The sequence below is a fragment of the Cryptomeria japonica genome, chromosome 9 (genome assembly GCF_030272615.1).
Source record: "Cryptomeria japonica chromosome 9, Sugi_1.0, whole genome shotgun sequence".
Classification (NCBI taxonomy): Eukaryota; Viridiplantae; Streptophyta; class Pinopsida; order Cupressales; family Cupressaceae; genus Cryptomeria; species Cryptomeria japonica.
Genome location: NC_081413.1, coordinates 226,680,875 through 226,699,730, shown reverse-complemented (window position 1 = coordinate 226,699,730; position 18,856 = coordinate 226,680,875).

Genomic DNA, 18,856 nt, shown 5'->3' with positions numbered 1-18,856 from the left:
GTCCTTGGCTGTCAACTCAGGTCGCAACCTCTGAGTCGATGGGAATCTCTCCCGTGACTCCAGCATCGGCAAGTACTCCTGCAGTCAAGCAAATCAAATCATGTCAGTCATAGTGGCATTCACTGTTTATCACAAAATGCTACTCGCTATCTAAATGCACATAGCTATTTATCCTAGTGACACTCACTGTTCATCACAAAGTGTTGCTGATTATCTTAGTGGTACTCCCTGTTCATCACAAAGTACTACGTGTGTGACACTCCCTGTTCATCACAAAGTGCTGCTCATATTTTAGTACTCCCTATTCATCACAAAGTACTTTATCTTGGTACTCACTGTTCATCACAAAGTGCCTTGATCTATCCTAGTCTTCCTAGAGGACCTGTTTGAGTGTATCCTCTCAGCAGCTTATCCAATCGACAGCGTATGTTCATCACAGAACTGCCGATTTGACCTAGAAGATGCAAATTCATACTTTTCAAATGCAAACACGCTTACATGGCATAAACACGCATTTATTACATTACCTAGTATGAATTAATGACAATAATAAATGCATCAAAGTACAAGGAGGTTTTGTGGTACTTACCGGCTCTCCTGCCTCTGCTGGCCTCTGAAATCGGCGAACACGGTCGAATCTGTGTACGAAGGCCATCGCTGCTGACTGCTACTGCTCTTTTCTTGCTCTGCACTGTGATCTCGTGAAGGTGTAGATGACAATGAGGATGTCTTTTGCCCGTGGTCTATCTTATAGCCTACCCTATCCCTCGCCTTCATTTCCCGAGTCAGTCTTCTTCATCCCGTGACTTTGTCACTTTATTCGGTCAGTAAATTCTAGCCTTTCTTTCTTATCGAGAGATTGTCTGCAATCTTTTCAGACATTTTCATTCAATCTCTCGAGGGGGCATATAATTCCCATCTTGGGGCAACTCTGTATCAGTTCATCTTATCTTCTTTGAAACAACGCGACAAGCCGCATTGTCTCAAAGAGGGGCAAAATGTAGACACTCAAAATTGTCATGTCTAATTAAATAAATATTTTATTTATTTAATTATCTAAGCCTAATTCTTCTATTAATTAAATAAATTTTTATTTATTTAATTAATTCATTTATCCTCTTCTAGCCTTATTTCTCATTTAAATAAATACATTTATTTATTTAAATTATTCCTTTCCTAAAATTAAATAAATATTTTATTTATTTAATTGTCCTACTTCTTCTATTAATTAAATAAATCTTTATTTATTTAATTAGTTCATTATCTTTTTCTACACATGACACATGTCATTCATCTCTTATTTCCTACACTACCTACCTCTTTCATTATTTTGGTATTTCTTATACCTACCCTCTTATCCTAGCCGACCTCTCTTTTTACACCTCTCAATCTTAACCCTCCATTTCTTATTGTGTCTTCTATTTAAGGAGATGCTTTCTTCATTGTCAAACCCTAATCAAGCATTCTAAGGAAGAACCCTAACTACTTGATCACTTGGCTACACTACAATTCTACTTGCAACCACATTCCGTTCTTTATTGAGCTCTTGTGCATACAAAAAATCTGAGAGCAAGTATATCAAACAAGATCAATGGAGATAGGAAGAATGGAGATCAAAACCCTAGTGGACATGTGATGGTATAATCTTTGGGATTTTGAGTTGTTTTGCATTGTCTTAGGTTATCTTCATATGTTATGGTGGATCTTTGTTCATTGTTAGGCTAGGGTTTAGTGGTTGAATCCATTTTAGTCTTTCAATATTGTTGTTTATTGCTATCCATTTTCACCATATACAAGAATTTCAGAAGACAAGACAAGAGAAAATTTAGAGGAACTTTCTTTAAGTGTGGAGGAGAAGGAAATCATGATTTTGAGTGTAAGAAGATAGAGAATCCCAAAAGAGCAGCAATGGTGGAAGAAAATCTCACCAAATCAGTTAATAAACTAGAAGATGGAGAACTATTTTATGATGAGGAGAGCTTTGTGTCATACCGAGAGAGATGAAGAACCCTCGAGGAGGAAGAATTTGTTCAAGACTAAATGTAAGGTATCCAATAAGTGTTATAAAGTTGTTATTGATAGTGGTAGTTCAGATAATATTGTTTCAGAACAGATGGTTAATAAGTTGAATTTGGAAAGATTGAAACATCCTAAGCCTTATCAAATAGCATGGATTCAGGATGAACATAAGTTTCTAGTAAGTGTGCAATGTTTAGTGAAATTGAAAATTGGGAATTATCATGAGGAAGTCTTGTGTGATATTATGCCTATGGATGTTTGTCACCTTTTGTTGGGTATACCCTTGTAGTTTGATAGATAGGAAATACATGATGAGAGGAACAATACATACAGTATTGTTGGCAATGGGTTGAAGCAAACCTTGTTGCCCTTGGAGGAACCTTTTAAGAGTGAAGTCTATATGAATGCTAGAATATCTTTGGTGGATGGAAGGAAATTCCTGGATGGATTGAGACATGAGAATGTGTTTTTTCCTTAATTCATAAGAAGACTGAGAATCCAGAGTATAAAGAGAAAGAACCGGAAGAGATTAAATATTTGCTAACAAAATATGAAGACATCATTTCAAATAATGTGCCTGATGGATTGCCACATGTGAGAAGTATCAATCATTGCATGGACCTGGTTCTCAAAGATAATTTTCCTAACAAAGGTGCACACTGGATGACACCGATAGAGAATGAAGAACTGAATAGACAAGTGCAATACCTTTTGAAGAAAGGTTTGATCAAAGAAATTTTGAGACCTTGTGCAGTATCGACAATATTAGCACCCAAGAAGAATGGAGAATGGAGAATGTGTATCGATTCTAGAGAAATAAACAAGCTCACAGTGAAATACCAATTTCCTTTGCCTAGGATGGGTGACATAATGGGTTGTTCGAGTGGAGCCAAATACTTTTCAAAGATATATTTGAATAGTGAATATCATTAGATTAGGATCAGAGAAGGAGATGAGTGTAAGATAGCATTCAAGACAAATGAAGGACTGTATGAATGGTTGGTGATGTCTTTTGGGTTAACTAATGCATCGAGTACTTTCATGATGCTGAAGGATTAGGTATTGAAGAGATTCTTGGGCAAGTTTGTTATTGTATATTTGGATGACATTTTGATTTTTAGTAAGACAAAAGAGGAGCATTTGTTGCATTTGAGACAAGTTTTGCAGAGGCTGAGAGAAGAGAAGTTGTTGATAAATCTTAAGAAGTGTACTTTTATGAAAGATGAGTTAGTCTATTTGAGATTTTTAATATCTAAGGATGGTTTGAAGATGGACACTCAGAAAGTAAAAGCAATTGTTGATTGGCCTACACTGAAAATCATTGGAGAGGTAAGATCATTTCATGGATTGGCTAGTTTCTACCAGAAGTTCATCAGAAATTTCAATTCAGTTTGTAACCCTATGACTCAGAGCATGAGGGGAGATTGGAAGGAATTCAAGTGGACCACCAGAGAAAACAAATTCTTTGAGCTATTGAAACAAAAAGTGACTGAGCAGACAATGTTGGCTTTACTGGACTTCAATATGTTAGGTCCCGAAGACAACTGAGGGGTGGGGGGGGGGGGGTGAATCAGTTGTCTAATAAATTCAAACCAAAATTAACTTAATAAAAACTTAATGCTTAATACTGATAAACCAAATTTTATATCAGTAGAAAGTTTATCAGTTAATTGTAGTACCAATAAAGATTATTTTTATCAAAGAATAAGACAATGACAACCACAACACATAACACAAATATTTGAATGTGGAAACCCTATAAGGGAAAAACCACAGTGGGAAGCCTTACCCACAATCAGATGATACTATTGTAGATAGTATGTGTGTAAAACATGGATTCTACACATGCAAAAAGGCCAACTGCCTAGAGCTCACTGCTCAATCATAAAATGGGAGTCACACTGACTACAATTGGATGGTTAAATCCAATGATAATGTACTACTCAAAATAACATCTTCATATGCTAGATTTAGTACTGGTTTAGCTCTAATATGCCTTCTTCAAACCTTCCCTCAATCATGAATGATGTTTGCATGTATAGCTCTTCTTATATTCGCATATACCTTATTACAATCATTTTTCCCAATCCTATATGAATCTCATAAATGAGATCTTACATTTATACCACAACCTAGGACCAATTGAGTAGGTCAGCTCACTAAGAGATATTACGATAAAATTAATTACAAATGAATCAATATCTGATGCATGATGTCGGCTCAATGCATTTACAATAATAATAAATCATCTTCATGATGTGTCGTGCTGATCTGGAATAGATATGCTTGCTGATGCATAACTTGGACCTATTTACTGGTAACAAGAAATATACAAACCTAATCAAACCAATGAAAAAATCACCAAAAAAAAGTCTCCAAATAATGTCTTCGACATAACCAATTAGTCTCCAGTCATTCTAGGCGCCGGTGAACAATATACCCTGTCGGTGAACCAAATATTGATGACTGTGCATAAGTCACTGACTTGCCAGTCAACATAACCAAATCTCCAAGTTTCAATAAGTGTTGAAAAGTGTTGAAATCAATGACAAAACCATATCAACATATCCAAGATACCAACAATCTCCCCCTTTGGCATTGATGGCAACACAAAATGGAAAAACCATTAAAGTGCCAAAATAGAAATGCCAAACACTAAAAACCAACAATCTCCCAAAGAGATTATTAATCAAAATATAGATACAGAGAGTAATCAATCTCTCCCAAAATAACAATCTCTCCTCCAAGGGATAATGTGTTTTTCCATATCAATCTCTCCCCCTTTGACATCAAATGCCAAAGCAATACATAGAACTAGAATCAAGATACAAAATACCAATTCATTACACAATACCAACTACTCCCCCTGAGAAGTATCTCTCCTCATCAATGCTAGAATAAAATGTTTCTCTGTGAATTCTATCGGTTGATGAAAAACATCAATTGTATAAGTTTCTACCAGTGGGGTTATAACCCCAAGCTGCTCTCTTAGATATTCAAAAGTCTCTTTATGCAAAGGTTTAGTAAAAATATCTGTAATCTGCTCTTTGGTATTCACATATACCAATTTCACTTCTTTTGCTTCAACATTCTATTTCAAAAAAATTAATTTGATAGAAACATGTTTAGTTTTTGAGTGAAGTACCGGATTCTTAGATATGTCAATTGCTGCCATATTATCACAGTAAATTTTTATAGGTTCCTTGCATTTTACCTTTATGTCCTTCAACATTTGTTTAATCCATAATACCTGTGCACAATTAGGTGCTGCTACAACATATTTTGATTCTGTTGTTGATAAAGATGTGCAACTTTGTTTCTTGCTTTGCCAAAAAATTAATCTGCTACTAAGAAAAAATGCTCCACCGGTGGTGCTTTTTCTGCCATCTACATCTCCTACCCAATTTGCATCTATGTATGCACATAAATCAAAGTTTCTATTTCTAGGATACCATAAGCCAATATTTGTAATGCCTTGTAAGTACCAGAAAATCCTTTTTACTGTTGATTCATGATTTTCTTTAGGATTACTCTAAAATCTTGAAAGAAAACATATGGCACTCATAATATTAGGTCTTGTCTATGCGAAATACAGTAAACCTCCTATCATAGACTTGTATCTAGTAAGATTAACATGTGTTGATTCATCCTTCAATGATAATTTATCAGTTGTAGTCATAGGTGTGGTTACCGGTTTAGAATTTTCCATGCAAAATTTCTTTAGTAATTCCTTCAAATACTTGGATTGAATCAAGAATATACCTTTATCAGTCTGTGAAATCTGCAATCCTAAAAATAATTTTATCTCCCCAATCATAGACACTTCAAATTCTTGTTGCATTATATTGGAAAAGTCTTTACATAATCCATCTTCTCCTCCAAAGATTATATCATCAACAAAAAATTCTATAACCAAGATTTCATCATTATTCACTTTGTAATATAAGTTGTTGTTAGCATTACCTTTAGTGAAACCAATCTTCAAAATATATTTATCCAATCTATTATACCAAGCTCTAGGAGCTTGCTTTAGCCCATACAAAGCTTTCCTTAACCTGCAAACCATATCTTTGTCATCTATCAATGAAAATTCATCAAGTTGTTCAATAAAAACTTTTTCTTCAAGATCTCCATTCAGAAATGCACATTTAATATCCATTTGATATACTTTATAGTTCTTGTGTGCTGCAAAAGCCAAGAATAATCTGACTGCCTCAATTCTAGCTACCGGTGCAAAGGTTTCATTATACTCAACTCCTTCTTTATGTCAATATCCCCTACACACTAATATTGCTTTATTTATGATTACCTTACCATCTTCATTAAGTTTGTTTTTGAATACCCATTTAGTTCCAATTACATTCTTGTCTTTAGGTTAGGGAGCTAATGTCCATGTGTTATTCTTTTCAATTTGTTCCAATTCATCTTCTATAGCTTTAATCTAGTGTTTATCATCACATGCCTCATTAACTGATGCTATCTCAATTTGAGAAATAAGACATACCTCTTCATTTGCCAATCTTCCTCTAGTCATAACTCCTTCATACTTGTTTCCAATTATCTGATCTTCAGAGTGGTTTAGTCTTACATGTCGGGTGTCTTTGCTTGCTGTTGTTCCTTAGTTACTATGGAATTTTCAAATGATGCCAGTGTGACTGGATCATCATTTTGTACCGGTGTACTCATTGTAGGTTCATTTGATATTATCTTTGTTGCCAGTTTAGAGTCCATCTACCTTGAATTTCCTCTAAATTGTTCATCAATCTTCACATTTGCACTTTCAACAATTTTCTGCAATCTCTTGTTAAAACATCTATATGCCTTTCTCTTAGATGAATAACCAAGAAATATTCCTTCATCACTTCTAGGATCAAATTTTCCAATATACTCATCTCTTCTAATATAGCATTTACTTCCAAATATTCTAAAATATTTAAGAGGAGTAATACCAGACCATAGTTCATGAGGGGTCTTACCGATTTCACCTTTGACGTGAACTTTGTTGAATATGTAGATTGTTGTACTCACTACTTTTCTTCAATATACATGAGGTAGATTTGCTTCTGATAACATACTTCTGGCTGCATCCAAAATGGTTTTGTTTTTCCTTTCCACAACTCCATTCTGTTGGGGTGTCTGGGTTGCTGATAACTATCTTCTGATTCCATTCACTTCATAGAATATATTAAATTCCTTAGATGTGAATTCACCTCCTTGATTGGATCTCAGACATTTGATTTTCTTACCAATTTCAGTTTCTACCATCACCTTGAATATCTTAAATTTCCCAAGAGCTTCTAATTTCTCCCTCAAAAAAGTAACCCAACACATTCTAGAATAGTCATCAACAATTAGCATAAAATACCTATCTCCTTGTAAACTTCTAGTTCTTGTTGGACCACATAAATCAGTATAAATTAAGTCAAGAACATTATTGGATTTTTCTATAATACTCTTAAAAGATGCTCTAACTTTCTTTCCAAATTGACATTCCTTACATACTGAATTTTGAGGTTTAACAATCTTAGGTAAATCCCTTACTGCCTTAGTTGTACTAATTTTCACAATGCAATCAAAATTTACATGACAAAGTCTCTTGTGCCATTACCAACTTTCATCAATATGTGCAATCAAGCATGTCTTTTCACTATTGTTCAAATGAAAAATATTACCTCTAGTCTGATTACCAGTTGCAATTTTCAAACCAGTTTTGTTCATGATTTTACATTTACCATTCTTGAATTGTAACTAAAATCTTTTTTCAACTAATTGACCAACACTCAAAAGATTATGGTTCAAACCTTCAACATAGTAAACATTATCAGTATTGTTCTTACCATCAAAAGATATAGTCCCTTTTCCTTTGATCAAGCAAGCTTTATCATCTCCAAATCTCACTAGACCTCCATTGTATTCCTAAAAGGTTAAGAATTTACTTTTATCACCAGTCATATAATGTGAACATCCTAAATCAATGATCCATTCACCCTTATCTTCAATTCTAGCTGCTAGGGCCTACTCTACCGGTTGAATAGTAGGTGCTCGTTGATCTTTTGTTATAGCAACAAAAACCTAGCCATTGTGTACTGGTTCCTCATCAAAATTATCAGTGGCTCCTTTATTAGCAAGGTAACAAGTTTTGTCTCTATTCTTCTTAAATGTGTATCTCTAATATTCAGGGTTAGGCTTGTATGTTCTTTTAGATTCTTCTTTCAATCTTGCACATCTATTAGGACACCTAGATGCCATGTGACCAATCTTATTGCAGTTAAAATATTTAAAGGGTGTTTTACCTTCATACTTACTTCCAATTGGACTTTTAAGCATTTCCCTTGCAAAGAGTGCTTCAATTTCTTCCATGTCTTCATTTTCTTTCCTTCTTTCTTCAAGTTCTCTTGCATAAAAGGCTTTCCAATCAGATTTATCAAATGATGATGAAGTAGATGATGATGCCTTGAAATTTAAGTCTATCTTTATAGTAGCAATAGGACCAAATTCCTCAAGTTCAAAAGCTGAAAGTTTTCCAACCAAAGTGTCTCTAGTTACTAATGTATTAGGCATTGTTCTCAATTCAATAATAATAGTTACTCTCATTTTATATGCTGGTGGTAATTCTCTTAAAACTTTTGAAACAATTTCATCTTCACTTAAGGTTCCTCCACAACATTATATACCCAAAACAATTTCATTTACTCTTTTCATAAAAGCAGAAATCCTTTCATCTTCTTCCATTTTCAGATTTTCATACCTAACTTGGAAGCATTGAAGTTTTGAAATTTTACTGTGGAATCCCCTTCATTCAATGTTTCCAATGTGTCCCAAATAGCTTTAGTAGTAGATCTATTTGATAATCTCATGATTTGTTGATCTGACAATGCACTCAAAAGTGATTCTGTTGCTCTGCAATCATTTTCCTCATCTTTACCCAAAGTTGGTGGATTAGGTTGACCTTGAGTAGGAGCAACATAACCATTCTTTGTAACCTCCCATATGTCCTTTCCAATGCAATTCAAGTGTGTCTTCATTCTGATCTTCCATATGCCATAGTTAGTTCCATCAAGTTTAGGATTGTCCTTCCTGAAATAGTTAGAAGACATTGGATCTCCTCAAGTGAGGACTAGGCTTTGATACCAATTGTTAGGTCTCGGAGACAACTAAGAGGGGGGGTGAATCAGTTGTCCAATATATTCAAACCAAAATTAACTTAACCAAAAATTAATGCTTAATACCGGTAAACCAAACTTTATGCGGGTAGACAGTTTATCAATTAATTGTAGTACCTGTAAACATTAATTCAAGAAATAGAAAGACAATAACAACCACAACATATAGCACAAATATTTGTATGTGGAAACCTTGTAAGAGAAAAACCATGGTGGGAAGCCTTACCCACAATCAGATGATACTAATACAGATAGTATGTGTGTACAATATGGAGTCTGCACATATAAAAAGAGAAAATTCCTAGAGCTCACTTCTCAATCACAAAATGGGAGTCACACTGATTACAATTGTGTAATGCCCATACCCTAGTCGGACTTGTAAAACTCGTGTGACCTTGATAGACTTCCTATGTGGCATTCTTGAATGGTAGGTTAACCGTGATGCAATGTGTAGTTTAGATAATATAAATACTTGTGCATACTTATTATTGTGCCTTTGCATCGATTCTTGTGTATATGTGATTGTTTCCTAACTCTTGTGATAAATCTTGAGCTAACGCCTTCATTGAATATGTATATGTATATGTATGCTTGCGTGATTCATGAGTGCAGGAGATTGCAGTTACGACACCGCCTAAGGCAAGGTTCATCTCCTTTGGGATTTGCAAGGTTGAGAATGCCTCCTTCATCTTTAGAATTTGGTTTTGGTGGTCATATGTCACAACCCTCCTTTATCACCTTTTGATTTAATACAAACTCTATTATATTTCTTTTGGATAAACTATTGAATGAATATTGTAAAGGAATAAAAAAATAATAAATCACACACACACATGGAAAATATATATATATATATATATTTTTATTGGTTATTTAAATTCCCTCACCCAAATTAAGGCACATGTTGTAGGAGGAATAAGAAGTTTTTCTGGCTTCTCCACCACCTTGCATGTAACTCCTCCCACTAAGTCTAATCAATTTGCATGAAGGCCAAATTGGGAGAGAATCTCTTTTTTTCAATTAAAAATTAGGTAGTGGAAATTTGAAATTTTTTTATATAAAAGATGTACAAGTTTCAAAAAGAGGTGTTGGCTATTCCATAAGAAATTCTTCAAGTAAAATTTTCCTTTGTAGTCAATTTTCATTTCAACTAAGATTTTTGTTTGGGAGGACTTCTCTTCAAATTTGGAGGATCAAGGAAGATTCGTAGAGGACTCTACACCATTTTCAAGCACCCAGGTTCTTTCAAATTTAGTTTCGTGCATCTTATTCTTGTTGCAGATTAGATTTGATTAAATTAATTAGGAAATTAGAATCATTTGATGAGAATGAGATTCATTGTTTCAGATTCTTGATAAGAATTAGTTTCAGTTTTTGATAAGAAGTAGATTAAATTATTTAGGCAATTAGAATCATTTGATGAGAATGAAATTTATTTGTTTCAGATTTTCATAAGAATTAGTTTCAGTTTTTGATAAGAAGTAGATTAAATGGTTTAGGAGATTAGAGTCATTTGATGAGAATTAGATTCATTGTTTTTAGATTTATGATAAAAATTAGATCCATTCGTTTCAAATTTTGATAAGAATTAGATTCATCCAGATTAAATCGTTAAAATATCTTATTAAGTTTTAGATTTGAAGAACTAATTCAGAACTACCTTTATCTCCTTTCTCCAGAATCTTTTCTCTGGTTATTGATTTAAAGTCTGAAATGTATTCTTTTCTCTGGTTATTGATTTAAAGTCTGAAATGTATTCTTTTCTCTGGTTATTGATTTAAAGTCTGAAATGTATTCTCTTCTCTGGTTATTGATTTAAAGTCTGAAATGTATTCTTTTCTCTGGTTATTGATTTAAAGTCTGAAATGTATTCTCTTCTCTGGTTATTGATTTAAAGTCTGAAATGTATTCTTTTCTCTAGTTATTGATTTAAAGTCTAAAATGTATTCTTTTCTCTGGTTATTGATTTAAAGTCTGAAATTTATATTTGAAAGGATCTCGCTGTAATCAATCTCTCTAAGATTTCTCATTTTCTGGTTATCTAAATCCTCTGTACAAATACGTTTAACATTTCCCCTTTGTGAAAGATTTTCCCTGTGTGTACAAATAAATTATCTCTTTTCTCTGTGAATAGATCTCGCTGTGTAAAGAACAAAAGAAATGAAAAAAAAAAAAACCTCTCTGGTTACTGTTTCATTGTATTCTGTCCCTGAAATTTAAGCTGTAACATCATTATTATTATTATTATTTTTAACATACCTGTTATCTACCCTTCTCTGAGCGATTTTCAATAATTTGAAAATGCAATGCTCCTGCATCACAAAAAAAAAGAAAGATCAAAAAAATAATAATATATATAATCATATATATATATATATATATATATATATATATATATATATATATATATATATATATATATATATATATATATAATTTCAAACTTTAAGAAAAATCCCCTAGAAATCCATAACGCATGGCGTTCAAAGTAAAGGGACGGCAGCATGCATGGCGGTTACATTAAAACCGTCGCAGGAGTACGGAGGGGCCCGTGGTATCCCCTCATCCCTGCAGACCTGCGCATGTAGGGCCACAGGGGTGATGGGACCCGTGGTCCCCACTCCGCACCCTATTTACTACCCAAATAAAACAAGTTATTTAATTAAAGTTTTTTTTCCTTTCTAATTTGTAAATTGAAGTTTTAATTTGGGGTTTTTTTTATATATATATAAATTAATACTCTATGTCAATTACTATTGGTTATTTAGTTAAAAAAAAATTTAGTTTGATAGTAATGGCATTTAGGAAATAATGATTTTTTTTTTAGTGTAAACTTTAAGATATCGTATTTCGACTTAGAAAAATTGGGCTAATATGTAGCAAGTTCATAATTAAATTATCCTTAGTAAGTTTTAAAATTGTAGACTATATTCTCTTAAAATTAAGTTACTCAACCCATTAAGAATCGTTGGGACACTTGATTGGTCTTTAGAGATTAACTTACATTAGTATGATTTGAACCAAATGCTTAAATTTAATCGTTATTTTGGACTCGTTAAATCTTCTTACATCATGCAAATTTCTCATAGATTAATTACTTTCATTGATGGTTCATAGCATGCGAATTATTTATGGAATAATTACATCTTTCATGCAAGTACACATGTAATTACTATTATGCAAGTTTCGTGATGGTCATTATTATGCAAATTACACTTCAAGTAGTTATTTCAATTATTTATGCTTTCATTTTTGTTTTCGTAGTTAGAAAACTAAACAAAGGAAGTTGGAAAAACCAAAACTAGCAGCGTTCAGTATATATGGTGCCTGTCATGCCCAACTCTAGGGCACGAACGAATTTTTTTTTTTTTTTTAAAATACTTAACTAATTATCGACTAACTAAATTAAAATAATGCAACTTAGTGCGATTAACTTAACTAAATAATGCATCTTTGGTTCGGCCTCAACTACGTTAGTATCATTCTGGTAGTTAAGTCCAATTTAGTAATAAGGATGACTAGGTTATTCCATGCGCTATATTTTCTCCAAAAAGGAAATTCACTAAGCTTCATTGATAAATAATTTAAAGTTCAAGTGTGACGATTAATTTCAAATTTAAGCTTCTCAAATTTTATCTTACTTTCTTATCCTCTAGAATTTTATTTTATTTTATTTAATATTCATCGTGTCTTAAAACACCTTATTTACATTCGGACCTCCATGAGTTAAAATTACGTTGCATTCATGTACTAAATTTGGCCTTATTTGGCCCTACTAAATCTTAGTAATTACACCCCTAATATGTTTTTTTAACACTAACTCACCTAGGTACTTAAATCATTTTATAACGTTCCTTCTTCTTATTATCACAAGTGTTCAAAATTTATCTTCACATCTATCAACTTTAATACCAATTAATTTCCAATTTTAATCCTACTAATTTCCCTATATACCTAAATATATAAATATATATATATACGTATGTATATATATATATATATATATATATATATATATTTGAATATATATATATATATACATATATATATATCTACGTAATTATCCATACATGCACTTATTTCTTCATACTAATACTTATCCCTTTAAACGCCATTTCCCCCCCCCCTCTCATATTTTAAACTTTATGAGTGTTGCCCTAACCCGAAATTAGGGTTAGGGCGAAACACGTCATACCCACATATGTTTGTTTTACTTAAAATTTAACTCTAAATTTCTTTTCGCACTTCCTACTTCCCTAACCCTAACTTGCTGAGCATTGTTATTTTCTTCTTTTTTCATTGGTGTGCGTTTTGCGGGCTTGTGCAGGGGGGGACGGTGCGAAGGGAATCGGGAGAGGAGGAGGCAATCCGAGGGCACGCAGCGGCCGAAACAAGGAAGCGAGAGTAGTTTCTGGGCGGCGCCACCAGTGGGTCTCTCCACTGCGTGGGCTGCGGCCCGCAGAGTGGGCACAACCCGCTGTGCAGGTCGCGGCCCGCACAGTGGTGCGGCCCACTGTGTGGGTCGCGGCCTGCGCAGCGCCGCTACCCCCGTGAGGGCCACGGCCGGCACACTTGGTGCTGCCGTGGTGACCTCCGCGATGAAGTTGTTTTCCCCTATTTTTTTTAAAAAAAAAGAACGGATTAATCATTGTTTAGTATTATCTTTTTTTTTATTAATATTTATAATGATATATATATATATATATATATATGTTCTGTTTAAATTTGTGGAACAGTGGTTTTATATGGCCTGGCTGTTACAATGTATATACCTGATTCTATTTATATATATATATATATATATATATATATATATATCATTGAAACTCTATCTGTAACAGGTTTATGAGCAATGAGTTTTCTCTTTTTTTTTTATCAGACATGGATTCAGTTTTCATCTTATATATATATATATATATATATGTATATATGTTTATATCTACATATATATATATATATATATATATATATATATATATATATATATATATATATATATATATATATATATATATATATATATATATATATATATATATATATATATATATATATCTTTATATATATTTAAAATGTGGAAATGGGTTTAATTAAACCCCCCTTTTTTTTTGTGTTTCTTTGCTGGAATATAACTGAATATCAGACTGTAATCCATGAGGGTAAAATGTATTCAAATGTATATATATAGATATATTATCTCTCTCTTTTTTTGCTATTCCTTTAAAAATAAGAAAATATAACCAACTTTATTTTCTAACCACATTTACAAAATGATAAGGCAAGCAGATTTTAGTGTTATTATAGCTGCAACCAATGTTGCCTAATATGCATTTAAACAATAACAATTGATGATGTATTACCAAAAAAAAAACACTACATTTTTCATTTCTTTTCAAAAACTTATTGGTACACAAAAATAACTTTCTGTCATAATACAGTCCAGCAAGTAAACAATAACTTAAACTTAATACCTATAAGAAAATATTTATATTCCTTCATTACTAGGTAACACTAACTAGAGTGTGGACATTATACCTCTTTTTGAAACTTATTATTAGTAAAGATGAACACAAAGATTTGGGAAAAATACACATTTACTTTTTTTTCCTTTCCAATACATTGCTTTTCTATTTGGAAAATAAATACATCATGGCCTATCTTTTCTTTTACAAGCAATCATGGAGTACAAAATCCTCTTTCCTTATGAATAACAAAATCTAGCTCGTTTCCTTTCTTTTTATTTACAACTCCCAAAAGAGAATAAAATGTCTTCTTAACTAATTTCTGCAACATAAACAGCAACATGGTCTTTCAAACTTCTTTTCCCATTCCCATGCAACCTGCAAAAAACAACACACCTTGACCATGGGAAGCTCATCTCCCAGCCTAGGCTTACTAGAAGCCACCCCCGAGCTTGGAGAACCAAGCACTAGACGGGTTACACACACACAAAACCACTAAAAACATAGGAACACATTTACAATCAAAATTCCCCTTCCCAAGCTTCACATTCACCACTTTCATGGTGACTCTTCCATGGGTGGAAGTGGACCATGTACCAATGGGGATGATGCATGCCAAACAACAATACTACACTAGCCACCTCATGGCAACACAAATGCAACCCAAACATTTCACAAAACCTTATGCCCCCCCAAAAAGGCTCAAGGCCATATATGCTCCCCTTATGACCCCCAAATGCATACACATGGCTATGCATCAAGGGTCACCAAGGACTCCTTGAGAACACTCTCCATAAGGAGAGCCTCTCACCCATGGCTGTCAAACTCCTTCCACCCCAAGATCTTCCTACCCTCCCAAGGATAGGAGATCTTGGACACTCCCAAAAACAACAAGAGAACACAACAAACACATAGAAAGGAAAACTATACATCTTACTTCAACACAAAAACTTCTTAAAACACAATCTTTCAAGCAACTCCTATCTTGTTACAAAACAACATAAACTATCATTTTCAACATGATAAAAGAAAGAAGAGAGTAACCAACCTAATTCTGCCAAAAGGTTTGCTAACTTTAGTTGAAGATGAGCTGCCCAATTTCCACTATCTTTTCTCCCAAAATTCCACTAAAATGCCAACTCCTACTAACTTTTTCAAAACAAGCAAAATCTCCCAAGAAAGGAGAGTGGGTGATTACTCACTAAGTTTGAAAAATCTTGCCTAAGAAGGCCTCTCACACACTTCCCAACTCCTTGGGTGAGGTGTGAGTTCCCATTGGTTGCCCTTCCCAAACTCTTGCACTTTACTAAAATTGGAAAGGGAAAAGGTGGAAGAGAATGGGGAAGAGAGTTTAACTCCTAAAGGGAAGGTTCTCTATCCTAGGGAGAACTTTCTAAGTTCAATTTTCGTGCATCTTTGAATTATCACTTTTTGAAGTGACTTCATAGTCACATGGGAGAAGCCACATGTTGCAAAACACCCCTAACCCATAGGTATACCCTTAGGACCTTTGGAAAAGCCTAAAAACTTACCCTAGGGGTCCATTAAACCCTTTGGAAACTCCACTGAAGTTTACCTACGGGTCAAGCATGAGTTGACCACTCCCATGACCCCCTACCCAAGACAAATTTGGGACCACACTCATGTTTTTGAATTGGCTTTGGTAGAAACAAAACTCCCTCCAAGAGACAAGTCAACTCAATGACACTTAATCAGCACATGTGTCAAGTGACACAACAAAAATACAATATAAAAATCACACATGGAAAATTGGTCTCTTGAAGGACTACACAATTACATATAAATTAAATTTTACATTCAAGCATTATACACATCACAAATAAAATACATTACAAGGGGAGGGGTGTTGTCTCTCCAAATAGACAACTCCCGGCTTAACCAACGCACATTGGTCTAGGCTTGGTTCTCCATTAAATTCCATGGTCACATGGATAATTTTCCTGCGCATCTCAATTAACACATTAGTAACTCCAAATAATCATAATTGTTCATAATCAAATACATGAATTCCATTGCAAATTCAAACACTCATACATTAGGCAACAATAATTTAATATCTCATTTGTTTTCACATTCAATTTCACATAAACAATCAACATAATTTCCCAAAATTGAACCATTCATAAATAAGCATCATTTTCTTTCGTCGAAATAAAATCCTACAAATTTCCAATAATGACATTCACCATCATAATATAATTCTATTCTAGAAATCATATCTAAAGTTTCATAATCATCATGCATGAAATAAAACATCAACAAGTGTCAGTGTGATCCAAATCATGAGATCATATAAGTTCTAAGTCCATAATGCATAAAGTAAAACAACCATAATAGTCTCAATAGGCAAATAACTGAAAATGTCAAACTGAATCGGGGTAGGGCCTCACACCCTCCCCCTCTAGGCATGAACTTCCTCCTGGAGTTCATCAAAAAGGTGGGGGTACTGTGATCTCATAAGTGCTGCATCCTCCCATGAGGCCGTGCCCTCATCATAGCAATCCCACTGGACTCTAACCTAGTCCAGCTCTCGCCCTCGAAGGCTCAGCGTCCGGTGTGCCAAAATGCGAATGGGCTCCAAAGCTAGCTGCCCGTCCGACTCCACCTGCAAGGCATCCCAATCTAGAATATGAGACTCATCATAGATATACTTCCTCAAAACTGAAACATGAAACACATCGTGGATGCGTGACAGGCTAGGTGGTAACGCTAGACGGTAGGCAACTGGCCCTATCCTCTCAAGGATCTCAAATGGTCCCACAAATCGAGGTGCGAGCTTAGAACCCTTTCCATAATGGATTGGACTCTTATGCGGTCGCACTCTCAAGAAGACTCTGTCTCCAACTGAGTAGCTATGATCAACCCTCTTTGCATCTGCATACTTCTTCTGTCTATCCTGTGCCTCTCTAAGACGCTGCCTAATCAAATCCACCTGCTGTTCCATATCCCGAACTATCTCTGGACCAATGGCAACTCTATCCTCTATGCGGTCCCAACTCAACGGTGTCCTACAAGGCCTGCCATATAATGCCTGATAGGGTGGCATTCCCAAGGACGTGTGATGCCCATTGTTATAGGCAAACTCCACTAAAGGAAGATACTCCTCCCATCTGGTCTGGTGATCCATGACGTACATGCGAAGCATATCTTCTAACACCTGATTAACTCTCTCTGTCTGGCCATCCGCTTCCGGATGATAGGCTGTACTGAAATTGAGCTTGGTACCCATAGCCGCCTGTAACGCCTTCCAGAAAGAGGAAGTGAACAGGGAATCCCTGTCGGAAATGATCTTACGTGGAACACCATGAAGTCTGACAATGTCTCGCAAAAACACCTGTGCTACTGCTGATGCTGTGAAAGTGGTACGAACTGGTGAAAAGTGAGCCACTTTGGTCAACTTGTCAACCGTCACCAAGATGGCATCATGGCAGCGAGATGACATAGGGAGACCAATGATAAAGTCCATGGATATAGTGTCCCACTTCCACTCTGGTATAGCATGAGGTTGGAGCAACCCACCTGGATGGCTGTGCTCCGCCTTAACTCTCTGACACTCAAGGCATCGGGCTACCAACTCGGCAATAAGCTGGCGCATTCCTAGCCAATGGTATAGCTCTCTCAAGTCTGCATGCAACTTCTTGACACCGGGATGCGTTGCATAAGGAGCTCTATGTGCCTCTGTGATAATGAACTCTCGCAATTCCCCGGTAGAAGGTACATAGATGCGCTCTCTATGGCGTAATAAACCATCGGGGTCTAAGGAATAGTCCACATATTTCCCTTCCAAAGTTTCCTGAGATCGAATAGCCTGGCAAACCTCTAAATACCACCTGTCCTCTGGCAATCGCTGCAAGATCCGATCTCTCAAATCCATGCTCATAGACATGGTGAATACCTCGTGACGTCTCCTACTCAAAGCATCTGCAACTACATTTTCTTTCCCTTTGATGTAGTGAACGTCAAAATCATACTCACACAAGAATTCCATCCATCTCCTCTGACGTGCATTAAGATTTGGCTAAGTAAATATGTACTGAAGGCTCTGATGGTCTGAGTGCAACTCAAAATGATGACCCAAAAGGAAATGTCTCCATCTCACGAGTGCATGTACTATGGCTGCAAGCTCAAGATCATGAGTAGGGTAATTAAGCTTGTGAGTCTTGAGTTTCCTAGACTCAAAAGCTATAGCTC